Source organism: Chelon labrosus (genome assembly GCF_963514085.1).
Source record: "Chelon labrosus genome assembly, chromosome: 10".
Taxonomy (NCBI): domain Eukaryota; kingdom Metazoa; phylum Chordata; class Actinopteri; order Mugiliformes; family Mugilidae; genus Chelon; species Chelon labrosus.
In genome coordinates, this window is record NC_140360.1 from 10,186,444 (window position 1) to 10,203,112 (window position 16,669).

At 41.7% G+C, this 16,669-nt stretch overlaps 1 protein-coding gene across 3 annotated transcripts in view; it reads right to left on the reverse strand.

Moving 5' to 3' along the window:
- casz1 (castor zinc finger 1) overlaps nt 1-16,669 on the reverse strand; it is a 165,919-nt gene that overhangs the window by 117,903 nt on the left and 31,347 nt on the right. For all 3 annotated transcript variants that reach the window (XM_084553820.1, XM_084553819.1, XM_084553821.1), the window contains one exon: nt 15,174-15,259. The gene's annotated coding sequence lies outside the window, so the exon portion shown is untranslated. The remainder of the gene's footprint in view (nt 1-15,173; nt 15,260-16,669) is intronic.

The following is a 16,669-nucleotide window of genomic DNA, read 5'->3' on the forward strand; positions in this document are numbered from 1 at the left end:
GCCAAGCTACTGAGAGATCCAATAACGACTGTCCCCTTACTGTACCACAGACACAGCAGCTATTCTTGTCTGTGAGGTTTATACTTAGTAATGTTGTCTTGAACCTGGATACGATTGTGCAACTCATCATCGTGACCTCTGATACGCCAATCCACCTATTCAGGACAGCACCTCAAGATTACTTCAAGCATTTCTTTTCTTTTTTTCCTGCATGACTTTGGCTCAAATTAGACTCAGAATTCAAATGACTAAGCAATACACTGAGAAAGCATTATGCATCTGTACTTCCCTTCACTTTTTATGGCCTTAAACGCATCTTCGTGCCACATTTTGCCACGATCTCTCAGGTGGTTTTATACATTTGCGGTGTTGCTCTGCAGAAGTCAGAGGTTTTCTTCTCGACAAATTGATTATGCCTTCTGAGTTGATGTAATCTTACAAAACCACATCCTCAAAAAGTTACAAATTTAAAGAGAACATAAGTCACTTACACAACAGGAAGAGGGAAAAAAACTAATTCTGCTCAGTTACAGCATTACTTCAACCTCAGACATTAGCCCATTACGTAATGAAAAGTAGTTATTGTTATCATTCAATTCATTTTTGTTTAAAGGCAAGCATTAAATAACTTCCATTTCTTCGCAAGCCATCAAGCCGTCAGCTTATCAAAACAAGGAAACCCTTCAACGGACTGGAAAGATTGGGCCGTCGATAGGCTGCATCAACAAAGGTATGAGAGAATGTCTCTTTCCCCCACCATAATTACTGCTGCCAATCCAGGGCGATTTTATAATTCCAAAATCCTGACACTTCACAAAGACTCTATAATTGCATTAGGATGCCCTTTCACACCTCAAAGGTCTATTAATTATTTTCTTCCGAGGACCTGTCCTGAAATATATCTCTTTTTTTTTCTTCTGAAATACACCTCATGAGAAGATGTGGAATTTTTCATGAAAACATGAAAAATATCCACTTGAGATCACCGCTTACCCTCCCCTCCTTTCTGCCCTCCAAAACGTCCCAGAATAGAGCATTGATGTGGTGCTAAATACACACAGAAGCTTAAAGAATTTCAGACAGAGAGAGAGAGAAAGAGAGAACAGCTTTAAGTCCAAGAGGCAGATTTAAAGGGAGTTAAAGGTCAAAACAATAACATTCAGCCGAAATGCGAAGGTTTACTTGGCGCCAGAATGAGAGCGTTTCCTAATAAAATAATTCTACATGTAAATCTGTTCTACGAGGACACTTTTTAAAGTGTATTATATTGGTTTAAGGATTGTGGGCTCAACCACGATGCTCGCCAAAGTTTTCTGTCTCACTGTGGCCAGCTGTGACAGTCTAAGAGGTGGTGGGACTTGACTCAGACAGGGTTCTTAGCCAAAAAAATGTTTTCTCGAAAATGCTGGAGCATCTCGTCAGATCAGAGCATTTCAGACAATCAAACCAGGCACATGGACTTTATGGCTGCTCCACGACTGAGGAAAAGTTTGTCAGAGTTGTGGCAGCGAAAGACGGGCAGAGGCTCAAACTGCTGTAGACACGGCTGCGGAAATTAAAAAATAAAAAACGTGGAATTAAAAGCTGATTATAAATAATATTCATAGCCCTAAAGCTGTATGGCCAGCAGAGAAATGGCACGGCATGCAATTTGCTAAACGTACCTGGCCAGTCATGTTCGCGTTCTACTATATTGCGAGGTTTGTTCTTTTGTTTTCTGCAAAGGTCATACATGTCCCGGGAAAACTAAACTCTAGTTTTCACTAAGCAGTTAGTCAGAGACGTGACATCCCAACCTCGTGCACATGATAACTAGATAACCTGGCCTGATCTGAAGGTTTGTCAGTGAGAAAATCACAGTCAGTGCCTTTGATAAGACCTGTAAAACTCCCAAAAGTAGATTTTGGGAGATTTTCGGATGAAACAGACAAGTTATACTTTTAATTTGTACCTTAAACGTCCATATAGACGTTTAAAAAGTACTTTTTGACTTACTATTATATTTGTTCTGATCAAAAATCCACATTTTCTATCATATAAAATGCATTTTCAGTAAACTGTTGTGAACAGGCTGAACAAATAATAAGGATTGAGATGTCACATTAAAAAGCTGTTTTCAAGAAGCAGGTGCAGCGGGCGTTTTCTTTAAATCATCACATTAAATACAACCGCTCAACCATAAAATGCAACCCCGCGCATGCAAATACTCTACCAGTCCTTGACCAAGTGAGTTCTGATGTTTACCACCTGAGTGAGTCTCTTCGCCTCTTCAGGCTCCTTTGTCGTGATCTGAAAACTTTCCTTTGCTAATAATACACACGCACAAACTGTGGTCGAAACTTTGGTTTCAAACTCAAGGTTTCTTAATGTACGTGTTGTTAATGTACGTGTTGAAAGATCACGACTGATAAAATGTATTTTTGACAGGAACTGCAGGTGTCTGCTAACAGGGGCTTACAAGCACAACGTCCGCTTATAGAACTAGAAGTCGAATCTTCTAATTTTGCTTCCAAGCCAAGTGACAGCTTCAGTTCTGCTCACTTAAGAAAATTGATGAGATCCGTTGCCAAAACGGTGCCCTTGACAGACACTGAAACGACTGCGGGGCGTTAAGTTTTATGTGATGTAGTTGACTCCAACATAACCAGACTACAAGCTCTGATCAACTAGTCAGCCCATGTGGCATACGCAGAAACCGCTCGCATATTCTTCTTTTCTGTCATGCACAAACAGACGCATTCGCTCTCAAATGCAGCCTCTCACCATTTAAAAAGGAAAGACTAATGTGCTCAAAGTTGTTTGTCCACATACTCTTCCAAGGAGTATCACAAATAGGGAAACAAAAAGAAATTGGGAAAACTCATCGCTCCAGCTGCACGACTGGTTTAGATACGCAACTGACGCACATTTGGGACTCAAGAAGAAGAAGAAGAAGAAGAAGAAGGGGAGTCAAAATAGCACTTAAACAAACAAACATAAAATATTTCTGGAAGATGCTAAAATCCCTGCAGAGCACCAAAAGCACGAGGCTTAAAGATTTACTGGAGTCCTCTTATCTTTCATTACTGACAAGTGCGAAAGAGCGCCAAACAAATTCTACTTTCTGCATTTGTGTTCTGATCCCAGTCCAACTCCATTAAACATCTGTGTTTCAGAGGATGTGTCAGCTTCATTCTCAGAGCACTGCTTGCACTTGAAAAAAAAAACAAAAAACAAAGAAGAAAAAAAAATAAAGAGGAAAACTGTCTCAGAAATTAAGTTCTTTAAGACCATCTTCCCCCTCTTCTGTTCTTAATAAAAGATCTGTTTCTTTTTGTTGTTTTTTTCTCATAAAGCTGTGCAACGTATGAAAGCCCCCAGAATGAAAGCCAGCACAATAGCTTTATGAAACAAAGGCAGGAAGGAGATTGAGGGGAAAACAGGGGGAAAATGGCATCATCTCCAAACTTAATGAAACAGCATCCTTTCATTTTTTCTAGTAATTATAATAAAGATGGAAAAACATAATAAACGTCTCCCTGCCCCCACCTGCTAACAGTAATTATAATAGACTCAACAATAAATGGTAAAGCAGCACAGAGCTGCATCTTGGGAATTCTCAGGGGTCTGTGGATTAGCTTGAAAAGCCTGAATGATTAAAATACACTAATTAAAATTTTGTGTTCCTTGGTAACTCGTCTTCCAGGGCCCCTTGTGCTGGCAAAATGGGAATAAATGCGACAAAAGCAAATACTCTTTTGGACCTGAATAAATAAACAAGTCTAATCAACTTAGTGTTTTTTACAGAGCGAGTTACATAAAAACTTCCTTGATGACCTTTCCTCGCACTCGTACTTCGCATCCACCAGGACAATAGCAAGAATACGTTGTTCTAATCAAGCAGGACACACCAGACAGGTTAGATGTCCTATTACTCTGATTTTGATTAGACAGTTCAGGCTCATTGTGACTCCTAATTGTTATTTAGACAAAGTTTGACATTAGTGGACAAATGACTTTGTTAGCTGCTTTCTGCTTTAAAGACAGATATGAGGAGGTCTTTTGTAATGCACATTATGTTCCACATTGCTGGTCTGCAGATGATGAAATGCATTATAGATTTTAGAGTTTCTACATGGTATTTACCATAGGTGTGAGGAATAAGGCGAGTTCAAGCTTGTTTTAAACTCGGAGGTGGAGTTAATCTATAGTTAAAAGATCAGACAGGGTGGGATCAAAGCACGGGAGATTTCAGTTACATGTAAACGGCTGCCATGTAACCTACACCAATATCCAATATCACTTCTGTTTGCACTGCGTAATACTTCAGAACAGGCAGAATGATATCAGAATGATTCTTTTTAAGTGAATCTTGTGAGAAAGAGACTTCTTAAAGAGTGCCTGTGCTGGTGTTCTCCCCTGTGGATTGGCTTCCTCTACAGAGAGCCTACGCTCAATCCTCTCATTATATGCTGTCTTTGCAAATAATGTCAAACTGCTGTTTAAAGTCAGGAGGGACGATATCAAGATATGAAAAGGAAATTCTCCACCTTAGTCTAATGCAAATAAGGCAAACTGGTAGCACGACAAAAGCAATGGAACTCAAAAAGACACAGGTAAAATAGTCGTCAGGATGTTAAGCTACTTATTTTTGAGGGTGTTTGTCGACATATAAGGATAAATAAAGTTACAACACACGCATTAATGCAGTAGCACAGGACAGAAAGTTATTTTCCTGACAATCCTCCTTGTGTACTTCCACAGTAAAGAAGACGTCATGGCTCTGACTCCGACAGTTATGGCTTTGGCTGTTGTGAACCCCTTCTGGTACTGGGACTTGGCCCCTCTCTACCAGGGCGTCAAAACAGAGCCGTGCTTCAAAAACACCGTAATCCCTGCTGATATTACCAAAGAGGCTAAAAAGATTCAAAAAGCCTGCTTACAAATTTAATTACCTTTGCAGTTAACCACAGCTTAGCAGCCAATGACCTGATATTTCCACTGAAGACCGGCTAAGGGGGGATGGATTGGAGACGGACGCGCCGAGTGGGCCACGGAGACTGCCAAGCGTGGCAATCCGGGGCGGCTCAGAGCCATCCGGTGGGCATACTCATTGCCAGGCAAGGCAACAACAGCACACATGTGGCCCTATCTTCTGCTGGAGTGCAAATTAGATACAGTTGATTAAAATATTGAGTCATTTCACAGTCACTGTTGGGGGAATAAAAGGAGTGCGAGCCCTGAAAATGGTGTGTGAGAGTATGTCTGTACGAGACGGAAAGTGAGAGAGAGGATAAAGGGGGGAGACGGTAGAGGGGAGAAAGAGAGAGCTCTCTTAAATTTGAAGAATGAACGCATTTCTCATTTATATAGATTCACTTTGACAAACATGCCCTTTGCTAAAGGACAACTCTGAAACACCTCTGCTTGCAATCGCTAGGACTTCTCAGCAATCCCTCAGTTCCTTCACAACAGTATAACAAGTGTTGTGAGGATGCAGCATTGTGCTCTTGACCATGTTCCACGAGCAGCATTTAACATTTAACACCGCTACCCCCCACTTTTTTTTTTTTTTTTACTTAAGTAAGAGAAAAAAATCCTGAGCTCTTTGTTTGCCAAAAAAAAAAAAAAAAAAGTGAATATGACTTGTCGTATAAAAACTTCTGCCTCGCTGCAATATAACAAAAGAAAATTAACACTTTGGGGTTGCCCTGGTAACCTAATTGCATCACAACACTGCACACAGGAGCCAAAGTAACTGAATTTTGATGAAAAGGCGGTGATAATTTACGGCATTGAGAAATTAGTTGCCGTGGCGACGCGTTAATTACATCTCAAATTAACAATGCAAGTGTAGTGAAATTAAATATAAATCATATTTTCTGCATAAATTACAGGGGTTGATTAGTGCGGGCGCCAGGAGAGAGAGGTTGAGATTCCAAGGGCCTGTCACATCCCCCTCCTTCTCCCTCCCTCTCTCTCTCTTTCTTTCTCTCTCTCTGTCCTCCCTTTCCTCTCTGCCACTCCCCCCCCCCCCCCCCCCCATCCTCACTGGTTCCCTTAAAGACAGGGACTGGATTAGCATAGCTGGCCTGGCATATAAGTGGATTTGCATGTTTGTGTGTTATCTGTCCTCAAACATTTTTGCACTATTTTTCCCAGAGAACATGCGCCTCGTGTTTTCCGAGCACACGTGAACGTTCTGTTAACTGCACAACCTGTAGGTGTGAAACTGGAACGGTGCGATTTCCAATTGTGTGTAATGGTATAAAGCATGATCATTGTATGTGTCAGTGTGTGTGTGTCTGTGTGTGTGTGTGTGGGTGTCTGGGCCAATTCAGAGCTTTGAATCCATTTAAGATGTGAGAAGAACTTCCACCAACTCTCTGTTAAGTGCTGCATAATGCATTCATAAGTGCCATGTAAAACATTTTTAGCCAAACGCTTGGTGTTAAGGTACGGATACGCCCAGCCAACATCCAATAACAAACGCCAACGAGTGCTGACTGTGACGACACCTCACCTCTCGTGAGGCATTTCAACACACAGCAAATAGAGCCAACGGCCAGCTGGCACATGCGTTATTTGCTTTTGAGGAAGGGAATTACTCTTCCGGGAAACTGGAAGAGCCAGTGTTAGCTGAGAGGCTAGGAAGCTAGACAGAGCTACAAACCGTCATCAGGTCCCTCCTGAATGGTTCTGATCAGCTTGTCGGTAGTTTATGCATTTTAGATGATCATGCTGTTGTGAAATCATCCCAGTATCTGAATGATAAATGTGTTAACAGAGAAAAGCCTTGATTCCACTTTATTTCTTGTTCACTCATGTGCACCTTTGAAAAATGGCCAACCACTGACTATGTCACGTCCCTTGGAGATGTCCTGATGCCGAAACAAGTAACATATCGGGTACGATGCTGCGCTCACGTATTCTTAAAGCTCCAAAGCCATATGTACTCATGTAATCTGGGGTTGCAATACATAACCAATGTTAGCTACACATGTAGGCAGCGGTTGTAAGTGGTGGTAATGCACCTCCGAGAGGGTTTGCCAACCACGAATGAACCCAAAAAAAGGAGGTTAGCTGGCTGTTTCCATATCTATTGCGTTTAATTTACATTTACAGTGCTGACTATAAACAGTAATATGTTGCCTCATTTAAGAAGAAATCAATGTTTTTATTGTAATAAACGATGACCACGGTGTGGTCAGTTAGCTTTGGCTATACACACACATGTACAACACACCGGACACTGCTTCTGCGGCTGTCAATGTCTTCTGTGTTTGTCTCTTAAAATCAAATCAAATAAATAAACAAACATAGATATTTTGGCTCAGAGGTGTGTTGCCGATACAGCGGCAGTGAGACGTGAAATTGTTCCACCTAAGTTTCCTCCTACTTCTTAGAAGACGTTCCGGTGCAGTTCAACCCGTCCATAGAAAGACTACAGAGAGATATGCAAGACTAGCATGAAGGCATGTAGCACATTGCTGCAGTCTCTAACCAATAGGAAACGGGCTCTGGGAAAAAGTTCCGGATAATCTTAACGCTCACTAGTTAGCGGACACTTCTGGAGCAGATGCTTTCTGGGTAAACTCCGTCTGAGGAGTCAAGCAGAGAAGTTAGATACCGGGATGTAAACAAAACCAACAAGGGTCTAGACTGTAGGTTTGAGAAGAGAACTTAAACTTGGTTGGGTACGTGTCAATACCAATTACTGATGAGAGTATTCAACATTCAGGATTTGTAAGTAGCCCAATAGGTAACAAAAAGCGGCAACAGGCAAACCTTATTTAGCGTACATGTAAGAATAGGCTTCAACTATTGAAATCCAAATCTTTCCAGTTTCAAAGTGAAGGTATGTGTTTAGAACAGATCACACTCACAGTTTTTCCGTACCTAAACTGCCTTTCTCGTTCACAGTATTCCTGAGTTTGTTTGTTAGTTGATCTTAAACTGTTTATCCGAGGAGGTTTTCTTAGAGACGAGTGGGGAGACAGAGAGCGCAGCAGCGAGGAAAACCGAGTCTCTCCTCCCCGCAATTCCTCATGTGGCCCAACTTTCCTTTAAGCATCACAAACAAGCCTCAGGAGTGATGTCAAGGAGGGAGGGTGATGGTGGGGGTGCTGAGCTGAGAGAGAAAGCTGAGCGCAAACACAACAGCAACAGGAACCAACTTGAGCCATCTAAATTATTCATGCACCAGATGGATATGTTTCCCCGGGATTTTCACACTAAAACACGGCTATTCAGCTTCCCCGCGCGTTTCACCGTCTATTCAACGGACGGCGCCAGGATTGGAGATAACTATCACTTTATCTAAACTGTTTCATGTCTGATTCATATCAACTTTGAAGACTCGGAGCCCCTCGACACCGTGATCTCACGTTTGTTCTATTCCACAGGCACAACGAAGGGGGAACATGTTCTCTTTCCTCTATCTTCAAAGATGTAGGCACCGCTATGACCTTGTCTGAAGGATATTATACAAATCAGAGGGTCCTTAGAGATGCATGTCATGTATATCACTGACTACACCTCAGTCGCTTGATGTGTGCTTGTAGGCAGCCTGAAGGTGCTTGGATTGAAAAACACTGTGATATACTGTAAATCTGTTGTGGCGTTCTACTTACAATCTGAATTAAATCACTCTCTTTCCGAGCAGACAAAAGGTATAAAATCAAAAAAGCGTTAACGAATGAACACACCAACACCTGAGACAATAAATTCCAATATACACCTTTGCAATTGCTCCAGTCAAATAAAATAACCAGCGCAGATAGTCCCCCGTTTTCTTTGTAAAATGTCAGATTCACTAAATAAAATCAAAATATTGCATTTTTCTATTCCTGTCTTATGGCGTAATTTACATCTAAATTGTGACTCCTTGTCCACATTTTCAGCTAGACAACAATTCATCCATGCAACCATGACATTAACCATAATAGATGGGCGTTGATTGTTTAATGCTCCAGTTTGCCAATGGATGGATTAACTTTTTGTACACTCCCATGAGAAAAATTCCCAACTTCTTGCACAATGAAAGCTCCGACTCAAAGACACTGTATTTGCAACATTTCTGATGAATCTGACAGTGCCAAGTTTTTACTATGAGAAAACAATGATCACAGCCATTCATAAAAAAAAACAAAAAACTTTTCTGGCTTTGACATGTGACATCCGGACTCAAAAACATAAATATTGGGTTCATAGTGTTTCTCTCGCCACAGCTCCCAGTGGGCAGCAAACTAATCATAAATACCTGCCAACTAATCCACCCCCACAATAATTACTATGTGGTATGTGGTACTGAACTCCCCCCCTCCACCCCACCCTGAGTCAACAAATTTGGTTTTTAACAAACTGTCCTGCCCCATTTCATAGAAAGTAACTTCCTGTGCTGGGACAAGGAGATTGGGATGACCTCAGTCCCTTGGGGTGCTCCTCCGCTGTAGTCATCCATTTGTGAATGAAGATGACGACTTTTATAAGGACAAGACATCATTAAGAGAATAAGTAGCCTTTCCGGCAGTCTTTTTGCAACCCCCATCCTCTGGAAGTAATTCTGATGCCTTTATACAGAACTAAAAGTGCTTGAGAGTGGGAGGGGCGGCGGCTTAATGGTCCAATAATGTCTCAGCCAAAGCGTAGTTGTCCTCCTAGGATGGTACAAAAAAGTAACACACTGAGACTGACCAGTTTGGTGATTTAAGAGGCAGTTAAGGAGGAGTGATTATAAAAAAAAAAAAAGGATGCGCTGCAAGTGCCTACACGCAGCGCTACACGAGGCGATGCAACGTAGCCCGCCGGAACGGATACTCCACTCGCACAAATGAACGATCGCTATCAAAATAGCACATGTGTGACACCGGAGCCAGAGACGGTCAAGTGACATTTATTAAAAGTGGCATATTTTACAAGATATGGAGAAGCAAAGGAAAGGTCAAATAAAACAAGTCAGACGCAGAAGTGCAAAGGATGCGTTTGTCATCTGTGCTCATTTACTTTTCTCCTTGATTCCCTTCTTCCTCGTGCTTCTGGTTACTGTCACTCACAAAGTCTGGCAAAAAAACAGCAGGCTTCCCAGTCATCTCAGCATCCATCAACCTATGCTTATGCCACAGGCAGATGAGGTGCCGGTGTGGCGCACGCAGCGTTTTCCATATCAAAAAAACCTGCCACCGTTTACCTTTTCGCAGGAAAGTGGCGCCTATAGTTTGGAAATTTGGATCGATAAGCGGAATTAAATCCGTTTCATATGTGGCGAGGTTCTCCTAAATGTCACGTAGCCTACCGCATGAAAAAAGGCAAGACCTTCCCAACAAGTTTAAATAAACCCTGCAGGATAATGCTGGCTCTCCTGGGGGAACCAAAAGCTGATGGCTTTGAAACAGGAGGGAGGGTATTTTCAGCGGGGCTGCCCAGCATGAGAGATCCTGTATGTCTCACAGCTGAGCTTGTTTTATTGAAAGGTTGTTTGAAAGGCCCTGAACCCAAGACATCAGTGGTCATGTTTGTTTGGCTTAAAGAGGAGCAGCGTTCGAAAGCTTCACTAAAAAAGAGCAGTGCAAGAAGCCAGAGTACACGATTGGAAATAAGATAGGTTGGTGCCTACAGTAACATGGAAGTATGTGCTAGGAAGATTTGTAGAATTTAATTAAAATGAAGTCTTCTCGATATAGCATCAATTACAACCTGCTACAAATGTGCAGAACACAAGCCAATCTTAGCTGCACCGCGCAAATAAGTGCCAAAACCAGTGCAGCTATCAGGTAATAGAGTCAGTGGAAGAGAAGAGGGCCTCTGTGAACTTGACACTCCCATTAAGCCCCTCCTGGAAAGTGCAGTATTTGATCAGGAGATGGGAATTGAGCAAAAATGAACTGAAACCAGATCCCACATGACTTATTTTCCTGTTGCCTCTCAGCTTTGGGTGTCACTCAGACTTAATAAAGCTTTCAGATTTTCATTTTATCACAGAAAATAGACTGGGCAAAAATAAAATCAGTTGGTTTTGCCTTAATGGAGCAAAGTAATGGCGAGGTGAAACTGACACAACACACTTTGTCCATAGTAATACTATCAAAATGAAAGCATATTCACTTCTGGAGTTTTCCAGGAATCAATTCAAACTGAATATTGGCCTTTTTCACAGACTTTTATTTCATAATGGTTCCAACAAATACAGCACTTTCACAATAGCCTGTCACCTCGGGTGATAGCAACACAGCTATTTCACCCTATAGAGTTACAGTAGTCTCTAGCCCACACTGAACCTCCTCCACCAACCTATAACTCTTATTTTATTTCCGCACTTTATACATTAGAGGTACATTACACCCATCCCAGCAGATAGGATGAGTCCACTTTTACACCCAGGTGTTACATTGCAAGGTTAGGTCATTTGATGGCTATGACCTTTGATGGCTCCATCTTCAATGAAAATTATCTGGTGATCTCCGCATTGACATGCACACAGATGCCCTTGCACTGTACATTCACTCTATGGCGATAAGAGCAATTCACTAGGGAGACATTATGGAAATATTCAATTGGGAATTAAGAATTATAATTAAAATGTATGGCCACATTTCCCTGTCTTAGGCGAGGAAGGGTTTGCATGGTTTCTTAGGGACAGGACTTAAAAGCAGTCTCGTCGAGAGCAACGTTTTCCTGCCTCTTTCCAAAATTGTTCTTCAGCGGCTGGCATGTTTATCATTCTGGTCTTCTTTAGACAATGCTTTGATTTTAAAGAAGTAATTAGAAGAAGTAAAGTGAGAGGAAGAAAGAAAAAATTCCACACTGAGTCCCAAGTGTTCTGGTATGTGATTAATTATTCTGAGGAAGACAGATGTTAAATTGTGTATGCCCATCAGCGCTAAGACTTTCTGAAGATTTATCATTCATGTAAATCATGAATAAAATATTTCCTTGTTGTGAGAAAATGCTACATCTGTTTGGAGCATCATTTACTCCCGACTGCAAGAAAATGAGCACACAAATCTGACCTATTAAAGCCTCTCCTCGACACATGGAGTGGACGTGTGGAAGTTTACATTTAACAGCAAAAAACTACCTCAAAGCGTTCGAAAACTGTACATTGTTAGCAAAGTATATGCTGCTTCCCTATCTCAAAGAAAGTATTGATGTCGTTGTATGAGTTCAGTTTAAAACTGCTCCAATAAATTCCTTCCCTCAGTAAGCAACTAAATTAACAGCGTTCCATGCAGCATGCAGAGCACTCGTGTGCTTATACTTTCAACAAATGCATGAATAAATAAGCAAAAACAGTCAAGCGAGCGTGATAGTGTCGTGGGGATCACGGACGAGGCAACGGCGGTGGCGGAGGTTGAGCCACAAGCCACCGGGACGGTAGCGTCTCCACTCGCCCCTGGCGACCATCACGTTGCCATGCTCCGGAACAGACAGGCCCGCTCGCACAACAGATGGAACTAATGATGCGAAACAAAAGAGATCATTTCACCGTGGTCCTCTAGGAAGCCACAAAGAGAGGCTTGGAAGTTTGAATGATGGGATCAGGGGACTTGTGCGGGGTTAGATATGGATCGCCTTTTTTTATTTTCCTGGAGGTGCTTGGATGAAAAGGAGGGGAAAAAAGGGGGCTTTGATGTTGCTTACAGAAAGCTCCGCAATTAAAAGGCATGTAAAGAAATGAGAGAAATCTACATTCAAACTCGGCCGAGGATCTCCTGTTAAGATGACTTTACTTCCTGATAAAAATCCAGCTACATAGCAAACGTCACACCTCTGATATAAAAAAGGAAGTAGCAGAACTAACTTTTCAACTTTTGATCTCTGTGCATATCCTCTCTCACGTTAATCATCCAATCGAACAATTTACAACAACTTAATAGATATTGATAAGATTTTACTGATGTACTTAATTGTCAGTTTTCATCACACTGTGCCAATAAATATATATATTTTGATGCCAAGCTTTAGGGCAGATTCAGTCTGGCGATCAAGTTTTTTAGTTTTTTTACTGTGTTGTGTAACAGTTGTAAACAAACTGCTGTGTCCTGAACAGACAAAAAACAAATCAAATTTGAGCTGAGGACATTTGCATATCCTGAGGGACAGGATTAGATTTAGAGGTCATCTCTTACGAGCCAGTCCTCTGCAGACGCCGATGTAATGGTTCTATGTCAAGTGCACTGAAGCCAGCGTGAGCCCCGGTCTGTTTTTCAGTCAAGTCAGACAGTCGGAGAGAGAAAGGAAGGGAGCGCCGCTCTCTAAATGCGGTATGTGAACTGAGAGAAGCCAGACACCTTGGGATGGGATTTAACCAGGATGGAGCGCAGTGGAGCCCAATCCGTGCCCATCCGCACACGGAGGGGGATCACTGGGAAAAGTTCAGCTCCAACGCTGACACAAACAGCGGAGCAAGGCCTGTATTAGAGTCAGGTTAGCAAAGATAACGCTATCAGCCCGATCCCCATGGGTACCGAATGCCGGGCCTTGCTGGCAAATAAAGCTACAGTGTCTTGACTCCTTGGCACATTAGCTCTGATTACAATGACCTTCATTATATCAGCTACCCTTATTACAACACGTAGAAGGCGTCTATCCCCTGGGCAAAGCACAGTGGGGGAAAGAGTAAAGGAAAGCAGCGAGATTGACTAGTAAGGATTGAGCTGTGAGTACCAGCACATAGACCTGTACTGTAATGTGCACTTAGCACCTGTGAAAACACTCAAAGCATTCATGACTGCTGACAAGTCACTTCATTTGAAGGGAATTCAGAGACGTATTATTAAATTAAGATTCACCTCAATTACGCTTTGAGGTAAAAGTACCTGAAACATGTCCACTAAGATTTGTAGATTGTTTTATGAAGCAGTAATTAGTTATGATTAAATAAAACCTTAAACTCAAAATTATGTGTTCTGCAGAAGTCTGATGTCTTGCCGACCTTTGACCTCTCTAACAAGAAACACAGACAATCTTCTTGTAGTTTTCACAGACAACACTACGCTTGACTATTCAAGGATTTTCCATTCCACATCCTGTACGCACAGCCAAGCCCTGTTTAATATGTAACAATGTTGTTAACCTCAATTTCCTGCCTAGTCTGCCCCTCCACAGGCCACATTGTTAGCTCGAGCAAGCTCTTGGCAAACGCCGTCCGCCGTGGTGGTGACTCTCATTCAGTCTGACCACCCTGCAGACACGGCTATTCTCTCCCACAGCCCCGCTCATCCCTCCTTCGGGGGGCCCCTGCCGCGCGATCTCGCCCCCCTTCTTTGCTGGCAGGTGACTCTGAATAACAGATGTTGGCCTGAGAGAGCCGCTTCATCGCATTCACTTAGCGCTGCCAGCACACCCAACACGGGATAAGCCGAACTGTGGGGGGTTTGAGGACCATCCCGTTCAGTCGGCAGGAGGGAACGCTGTTTGTTTTTGTGCTGGGATACAGAAGGCAAGGAGGAAGGAGGCCTGGGCCAATCAGCTTGTTTTGGATTAAGAACAAATCAAGAGATTTTAACATGCACCTCAATAGCAAGATGAAAACATGAACACCTGCAGGAGACGCATGATACAGACCGGTAACTGACACATACACGGTATCACGCACAGCTTCTCATTCACACATTTGTCAAAGTATATTTCCTGAGGAAGAATAGAGGATACAAAAGCGTTATAGCCAGGAGTGCACTTAACAGAATCAGAGTTTAAGCCCTGTTGATCCCCTATGACAGAATGTTAAAAAAAAGCAAATAAAATTGTAACTTAATTATAGATTTATAATGAGCCACTGCACCACTGCCAAAAACAAGTCCCATACCAAGGCAAACAGGCACCTGCTGAATGCTCTCCGCTCATGGGTTTTCATAGCTTAATTAATCTATGCCTTGGGGTATCATGACTCGTGCGTGCTGCTTGCGTGCATGTTTGAGACAATTAAGGTACTCCAAGAAACAGAGGTGCAACTCCAACATGGAGCGGAGACACCGATTCTGCATGACACATTTTGTGTTTTGCGAAAGTGAGTGATCTAATAATTCAAGGGAAAACAGGAGATTAGCAGCAAATGTGTGAAATGCTCGATCTCTCGGCGAGAAAAAGGCAAATCCGGAGCCAAGTTGAAATGGTTTTTTTTATCCACTTTTGCTGCTGATGACATTTTTTTTATTATATTAACAACAAATTCTGGCGGCACATATAAGACTTACCTTCCTGCTGGACAACCGGTGCTGACGGTGGATCCGCTGAGGAGTTATCGCCTCTGGCCGATGCTCACTCTAATGCTACCTGATTTCTGTAGATAAACATAAAACAGCCAGTTACCATCACATGTACAGTGGTTTATTTGAAATAGGAGGTTTAAAGCATTCAACCAGATTGCACCAAAGATGCCATTACTAGCATATGTGACCAGTAGCCGTTTGAATGCACAAATCTACAAAGCAGTTGCTTAAAGTCACTCAAATCCCCCCCAAAAACCTGTGCAACCCTGGAAAAATAATATACATACTAAGTCAATTTTACAGTTGCGACATGTCTGTGAAGGTAAAAAGGCAACCAGACTTTTTTGAAGAGACGCTTCACCACTCATCCGAGTAACTTCTTCACTTCTGACAACCCTGAAAGTCCACTTGCCTTTTTAAATGCTTTTTGGATATACAGTTGGGGCACACAATTGTCTAACTGAATCATAATAATGTCACTATTAAAGTGGGAAAACAGCCCGTCTGAAAGGAGCAAACCAAGACTTAAAAGAAGAAGGAGGACAGACTCGTTCTGTGACGGTCAAGAAAATTAAATGCATTTTTAAAAAATTGGTAACATTTAATGATTCTCAAAATTAAGATAATGTGCCCCATAAACCCCATGTTGATGGCTGACAAGTAACGTTAAGGAAAAGATTGGTCTCATAAAAAAAAAATTGAATCAGTAGATGTTTTCCACTCTAAAAGTTGAGTAAGCGCAGTGTTTGTATGTTTACTGCAAAATCGAAATGAATATGGTAATGATCCATTGATGTGAGAGACAACAGGAATAATTGGTGACCAAAATGAATCAGGACAAAAGTAGGAAATTCTCATGACTGCTAATTACCAGTTTGAATGAGCCTGATAACTAAAAAGAAGAAAAGTATTAAATGCAATAATTATTACTATTGCTAATTACATTTCCAATTATGTCACTAATGAGAACAGCTTAATTATCAGCACATTGGATAAATAAGAGTTTTGCTTTCTACCACTTGTGATGGGGGTGGTGATGTGGTTGCGATACGAAGGGCGAGTCGTCTGACCAGAAACACACGGGAAAAAAAGCTGTAAAGTCGCAGCACAGTCCCCTTAATCATTACAGAATATTGATTATATACGTTATAATGCACAATCATTTATAGAGTTAACTTTGTCCCCAGTGTGAAACTGTTAGCAAAGTTATCACAGGCTAGTAGTTGGGACTCTAAGAACATGTGTAGTAAGGCCTTTTCAACATAATAAACATATCATGAACAGAACTGTTTATGTATGTGAAAATTAAAGAGACGCTGAAACACAGGAAGTAAGGCTCTCAGAATTACCCCGTTAATAAAAACAATAATTCTTTTTATTGCCACTCATTTTTTTATTTTACACAGGCATTAACAATATTCTGTTATTACGACTTTGGCTGAAACCATAGTTTTGGAAATCAAACAGTAACACTGTCGAAA